At 40.6% G+C, this 6,992-nt stretch overlaps 1 pseudogene; it reads left to right on the top strand.

Annotated features, from left to right (window-relative positions):
• Nucleotides 1-1,589: 1,589 nt before the first annotated feature.
• On the top strand, nucleotides 1,590-2,493 carry LOC129669079 (eukaryotic translation initiation factor 3 subunit I-like; annotated as a pseudogene).
• The last annotated feature ends 4,499 nt before the right edge of the window (nucleotides 2,494-6,992 follow it).

Raw genomic sequence — 6,992 nt, 5'->3', positions numbered from 1 at the left:
GAGTAGGATAGCTATACTTGTTTGATGAAATTTTAATAAAGTCGCTCCGTTAGTTCAGTTGGGGTTGGTCGTTAGAATAAGAGGTGTCCGATTACCAGACATGTTTATGTTGGTTTTGTATTTTATTGTGGAAAGAGATTCTGGGCACAAGATACTGACTGTGAATGGACTTTGGATGCGCCACACTATGTGACATAAGCTACTCACAGCGCAGCAAACACTGCACGACTCCACCTCCAGGGAGGAGGTGCTTAGAGCCATGGAATTCGTAGAGCCTGAGACCGGTAGTGTACCCTGCAAACGTGAGGGGAGGCAAAGAACTGGAATTTAGTGCACTCAGTCTTGAAAAGAGGCAAACCTTCTAAAGAGCTATCGTAGCACGATGATATGACTATAATTAAAGTCATCATGACGTAGACTGAAAAATATTTAAGTTGGTAGATTTGTTGTATGTGCCTTGTCACAATTTGAAATGAAAAGTTTATAAAGCATTCAGAAGTATCACAGTCTGCCAAAAATACAATACAAAAAATGTTAGTATGACTATTGTTAAAAATTACAAAATATTACCAAAGAAAGTGAAAACATGCCTGAATGACTAGAGCCAAACATATTTGTGAGCGTGATGACTCACACTGAAACACCATCGCTCCCCCAAATGAATTCTAATTTTTCTTCTATATAATTGTATTAAAATCCCAACAGAGAGTTTTAGCAGACATTTAAAAAATTCTCACTCTCTAGTAGAGGAACAAAGGGGCATTTTTGGTAAACAAAACTTTGAAAATATATTTAGAGAGCTGGGCCACAGAACTGGACAGTACTGTAGATCTACAATAATGAAGTCGGAGGGTATTAATGTAGGGGTAGATGACAGATGACCGAACAGCACACCACAAGAGAACCATTATACCTATGTTGAAATTTAGAATATGATACAGAATGAATCCTTGAAGAAGGCTGCACATCTAATAAATGTTGCTGAAATAATAAATTAACCTGAAAATAAAAAACAACAACAAGAAGTTACGTGTGAAAAGCACAACACTAAAACTTTCGGAAGAACACAAAATAATCTTATGATCTTATTTTGAAAGCCAATTTTTAATAAGAAACAAATCCTTAAGAGAGGGGTTGCTGTTGTGTCCATGGACACTCATGAGCCCATACATACTATTTATGTACAAATAGAACATCAAGCTGGATACTACATTATACCTACAATGTGCATAATCGACAGACAGTTATTTTGAAATATATAAATACAGCCTGTAGTAGTTACTTTTCTGTTGCTGCAATAAAACACCATCACCAAAGGAACAGAAGGAAGGATTTATCTGGGTGTATGTTTCTAGAGGGATAAGAATACATGAAGGCTGGGAAGCATGGCAACAAGCAACAGGAAGCTTAATCTCTTAATTATAGAGCCTATAAAATAAAAAAGCAACTTACATACTTCCAATATAAAATGCTACAGAACATACATTACTATTCCAAAAGGGTGGAATGGGGAAAAGTGATGAAATGCTGGACTAAAGGAAAACCAAAAGCTCTCTCCTTACATCCATTGCCCATCTCCTTGCATCAGGATGAAGGGCATCCTGCTGTAGATCTATGAGTGGTCCATCATGTAGAGCAAATATAACAGTGAAGGAGACCTCCTCTTCACCATGGCCAAAGACTCCATCATCAATGTATGGCACTCTGCAAATGGGGAGAGGCTGGGTACCTACATGGTCCATATTGGAGTTGTGTGCTGTGTGGATGCTGACTTGGATACCAACCATGCTCTTACCAGCTCAGCTGACAACAGCTGTCATCTCTGGGATCGTGAAACATGGAAGCAGCTGGCTCTAGTCAAGACCAACTCAGCCATCCGGACCTGTGGCTTTGACTTTGTGGACCACTTCATCATGTTCACCATAGCCAAGCAGAAGGGATACCAGCATTTGGTAAGCTTCTTTGACCTACGATATCCAAGCCAGATCAACAACAATGATACCTACATGAAGATCCCCGGCAGTAAGTCCACAATCACCAAAGCTGTGTTGGGACACCCCGGGGGAGCGAATCATTGCTGGCCATGAGAGTGGCAATTTCAACTAGTATAGTTTCAAGTCTGGAGAGGTGTTGGTGAATGTGAAGGAACACTCTGGCAAATCAATGACATCCAGTTGTCTAGACACATGACCATGTTTGTCAATGCATCCGAGGACAACACATCTAAGCTCTTTGACTCCACGAGTTTTGAACATCAGGAGACTTTCTGAACAGAACATCCTGTCATTTCAGCTGCCCCCTCTCCCAATTGTGTTGGGAGGTGGTCAGGAACCCACAGATGTAACCACAGCTTATATCAAGATTGGCAAGTTTGAGACTAGGTTCTTCCATTTGGCTGTTGAAGAAGAGTTTGGAAGGGGAAAGCATGTAAGATCCAGAGGGGATGAAGGACACCAAAGAGACAAGGCCTTCTTCATCAGTAGACATATATAATAAATCTGAGACTGAGGCAACACGCACAGGGCTTGCAAGGGTCTACACCAGATGGAGAACCAGAGCTGAAAGGACAAGTGGACACGCCCTCACCCCTAACCCAGAAGCTGTTTCTACCTGTGAATGAAAATTCAGTTTTCTCCAAGGGAGTCTTACTGGGAAAACAGTGGATGGCAAAGAGTAAACAGACTCAACAGCATCTTTGGAGATTCCTTGTCTCATAATGTCATGTCAAAGCTTCTCCCCAACACACACGCTTTAGTTCCTATTTATTTGTTATATTTTACTTTATATATTTTTCTCTTAAAGCTCCTTTGGGTAATATTTTATCTAGTTTAATGTTTTTAGAGATTCCAGAGTGTGCAAATGAGTGGGTCTCTACTTCCGTATCCGTTTCTTGTGCCTTTGCTTGGGCTCTTTTCTTTTTGTTTGTTTGTTTTGTCCTATTCTAATGCATTAGTTTTTGCTTTATATTACTTTATCCTATTATTATCCCTTAGAAGCTTGCTTGTTTTCTAATGACAGACAGAAAGGGAGTGAATGGAAGGGGAGGTGGGGAGAAACTGGAAGAGTTAGAGGCTGGAGAAACCATAATTTGAATATAGTATATGACAAAAAAATGTTTTTACTAAAAGGAAAATAAATAAATGAGTAAATTAAATAATTAGTTGGTATATTAGAAATGCAGTACAGCAAGATAGAGGAAACTTTTCTATAAGCTCAAAATGTTATTTGAACATTTGGGTTGGTGGTATCCTAAGTAAATAGATTTCAAAGGTTTTCCTCTATTAGTCAAAGAATGTTAGTTCTGACGCAAAGGTGAGCAAGGAATGGTTGTTTCAGAGGGCTAGAACTATCCCAGTTCTAGAGGTTTTTATCTCAGTACTTGAAATTGCATAAGAAATTATATTCAATTATCTTTGTGATTTCAGTGATAAGAATAAATACAGTTACACTGAAGCTCTTAGGAGATTTAATTTAGCTGAATATAAATAGACAACTTGCAAAAGAAGGTCAAAAAGTGTAAGTGACTGCCTTCTGGGTAGCGAGTCCCGCTTTCCTCAGAACTTAAACAGGAGATGCCTGGCAGTATTTGAGTATGATTTAGAAAGTTCTCAATCAAATAAGGACATCTAAATATGATACATTGTCCTGGATTTCTCAGTCTTCCCACCTGTCCTATTGCTAAGAATTCAGAGTTGCTAATTAGGACATGGAATTATGTTCCAAAAGCAGGCTGGTGCAGTGGAAACCATGTTCCTCCCAGATGGGTGGACCAATCTCATGTGAGTAAATTTAGGTCTAGAGCTTCCAGATAATTTGAATTCTTGGTCATTCAAGGGATTTCTGGACCATGGTCTTATCTCTATCTGTCTGTCATCTAAGCACAAACTAAATGTTTTTGTTCCTCTATACATTTCTCACCGTGGTATGCTACCTTGCCAGTTGCCAGAGGAATAGGTGCACTCCAAAACCGTGAGCCAAAACAAACATTTCTCCTGAATTTATTACCTCAGGCTTTTGTTACATTAAGTAAAGTAGGCTAAACAATTAGTAAGTAAACGCAGAATCATGACAAAGATGAACGGAGGTGACATATGGAGATGTCCACTAATATTGCTGCACAAATAGTGCGCTCTACGCGGATTTAGCTGTTGACTTTCATGGATCGGCTTATTGAAGAGATTTCCCGTCCTTCCAGAAAGTAAGACTCTCTTTCATAATTGCACCTAGTACTTCGTAGTGTTTACATTAACTGCATGTGAAGCAAGGCCCAGTAAGACAATAATTTTCAGTACGTTGTCTTCCTTAGTCATCTTCAACTCTTGGAATTAAAAAAAAAAAGAAAAAAGAAAAGAAAAGAAATCCTCTGTACTTAGCATTTTGGTTGTAGCTTAGACTCTTAGATTTGGACTCTTTTGGAATCACAGACTGTGTTTTCACATTTATTCTATACTAAAGAAGACACCGGACTAATATTTGCTTTAGAATAATCCTGCTGAATGAACATCTATCACGCGGCAGACAGCTCACATGTAGTACAAGCTATATGGAGGCAGAAGTATTAACACCTTCCTGATGGAGAAACTGCCAGTACGTATTTTCAGGACAATAAAAGTAGTGATGACACAGTTATTTTTCTCTATGTTGTATGACGATTTCCCAAGTGGATGATTTAAAATTTTTGCTTTTTCTTTTCCATGACATATAAGTCGTTGTTTATTGCTCAATAAGAAAGTTTTAATAAATTGATGAACTCATGCATGTTGTTCTTAAACTACGTGTCTATTAAACTTGTGTAAAATAAATAATATTTAATAGGAAGTAGATGTTTAGTTGTATCAATGATTCACATGAACAAGAATAAAGGAGTGTTATATGGAATAGTAGAAAATTTAAGTCAAAAGGCAATACCTTTCACAGTCACTTCTTCCCACTATGGTGCCCTATCGATTTTACACTACTGTCCCCAAAGGCAAAGCATGTGAGTTCATCTCTGTTTACTTAACTGTGACCCTACCCATGTCTCCTCATACCTTAGGTCTAAGTCTTATTTCTTGTACATTGATTTATTGTCACCAATATTTAAATCAAAGACATCACGAACAAACGCACTTACCAGAGCAGGCAGAGTTTCAGATAAGATTCTAGTTGCCCACTCAAGCCATGTGGTTAAGGCAGAGCTGAGTGAAAGGTGAAAACTCTACACCTCATCAGCTGCACAGAGGGGCTGGTTGTGTGGCTTTGTGTGATAGAAAAAAAAGAGAGAATACTTTTCACTCAAAGAAAAAGAGGATAGAGAAAAATGAGAATAAACCTAACAAGCCAGAGGAAGAGATGGGGGAAAAGAATGAAATAAAGGAGAGAGAGAGAGAGAGAGAGAGAGAGAGAGAGAGGGTAAGAGAGAGAGAGAGAATTCTGTGTTAGGGGATGATGTAAGGACCTAAAACCATTGTGCTAACATGTGAAGGTAGGGTTACTTGAATTCTACTTAAGTCATACCATGGGCTTGAACAATGATGTCATGTCAAAGCACAGATATCTTTGTCAACCTTATTTTATTTGATTGAACTTGTTATCGATTCTTTGTGAATTTTATATCATGTACCCCAGTCCCTCACGTCCCTTCTTACCTGCTGTCCACCCTTACAACCTCCCCATTAAAAGGGGAAAAATCTTGTTGTGGAAGCAGTAGTGTGTCACAGCATGGTCCACAGTATAGATGTCCACACATCTTTACTTGCAAATGGTCATTGCAATGAGTCTTTGGTCTGGTTCAAGGAATCTAGCTTTGCTATACCATCAACACTAGAACCTCACTGGCAGTCTTCTCAGATATTGCCCTGTTGTTGCCCTGTGTCATGGAGATCCTGCAGCTTTGGATCTGTAAGGATGGTGGCTCTTTCACTGGCTCCAGCTGATCACAGATGGGGTAGATGTTGGGGTGGATCAACTCAGAGCCCTGGATCTGGGCCTGAGTGGTAGCTGAGCTGGTCAACCTCCCAGCTATCCCACACTCATACCACCTGGGTAAGCTCTCCAGCACTGCTCTGGCTAACTCACCCAATGCCATAGCCAGCAAAGGGCAGAGTCAGCTTCCTTATTCTCATGCCCTCAGCCCCACTCACCAGCAAACCTCCCATTTCCCGCCATCTCTACTGAGATTCGTGGGTGAAAGAAGGGGCCCTTTCTCCCAAATGCTGCAGGTGGTGAGGGGCAGGGCCAGCTCTCTTGCCCTCATGCCTTCTGAGTCAGCTCTCCCATGATGCCCAGGGGAAGGGTGGGGCCAGCTCTGCACTGCCTTCAGGCATTAACATGGCCTAGGCAGCAGCCCAGACCAGGGACATCCACGTGGCCTTTGCAGGGCAATGGACCCAGACATGGTAGGCAGCAGGATGGGCCAGGATCTCTCCACAGCCTTAGGAGGCATAGCCAGCTACTCACATCAGGGTCTTCTTCATTTTCAGTCTCCAGTTTCACCTCTCTTCATTGTGCACACATCCTTCTGCTTCTCTTTCTCTTCCATTTCTCCAATATTTACTTGCTCATCTTAGTGGCACCGTAGTCCCTTAGTGTCTGGGGTTGTCTCAGACATGATATGCCTATCTGAGCCACACGGCACTAGGCTGGAGGTCATCTCTGGCATGGGCTGCCCACTTGGGCCATGTGGCGCTGAGCTGGGGATTGTCTCAGGATTGTTCTGCCTGCCAGGGCAGCGTTTCCTCTCAGGCTTTCCACATCAGTCTTTTAAAGGCTCCCTAACTTGCCAGATGCATAAATAATGTTTTAGTCTTATATTCATTTAACATTTTAATTTATTTTGCGTTAGTAATTTGCACTTTGACAGGCAGCTTGTTTATATTCCCTATTTGCCTATTGTGGCAGATACTATGTGATGCTGATATCTTGGTTTCTGTGATCTCAACAACCCACAGTAAATTACAATAATAAGAAGTAGAGGTATTACTTCCTTCACTTTGTTTTAATTATCAGTAGAC

This window comes from Psammomys obesus, unplaced genomic scaffold, assembly GCF_907164565.1.
Source record: "Psammomys obesus unplaced genomic scaffold, mPsaObe1.curated_primary_1811, whole genome shotgun sequence".
NCBI classification, from domain to species: Eukaryota; Metazoa; Chordata; class Mammalia; order Rodentia; family Muridae; genus Psammomys; species Psammomys obesus.
This window is presented reverse-complemented; position numbering and strand designations above follow the sequence as displayed.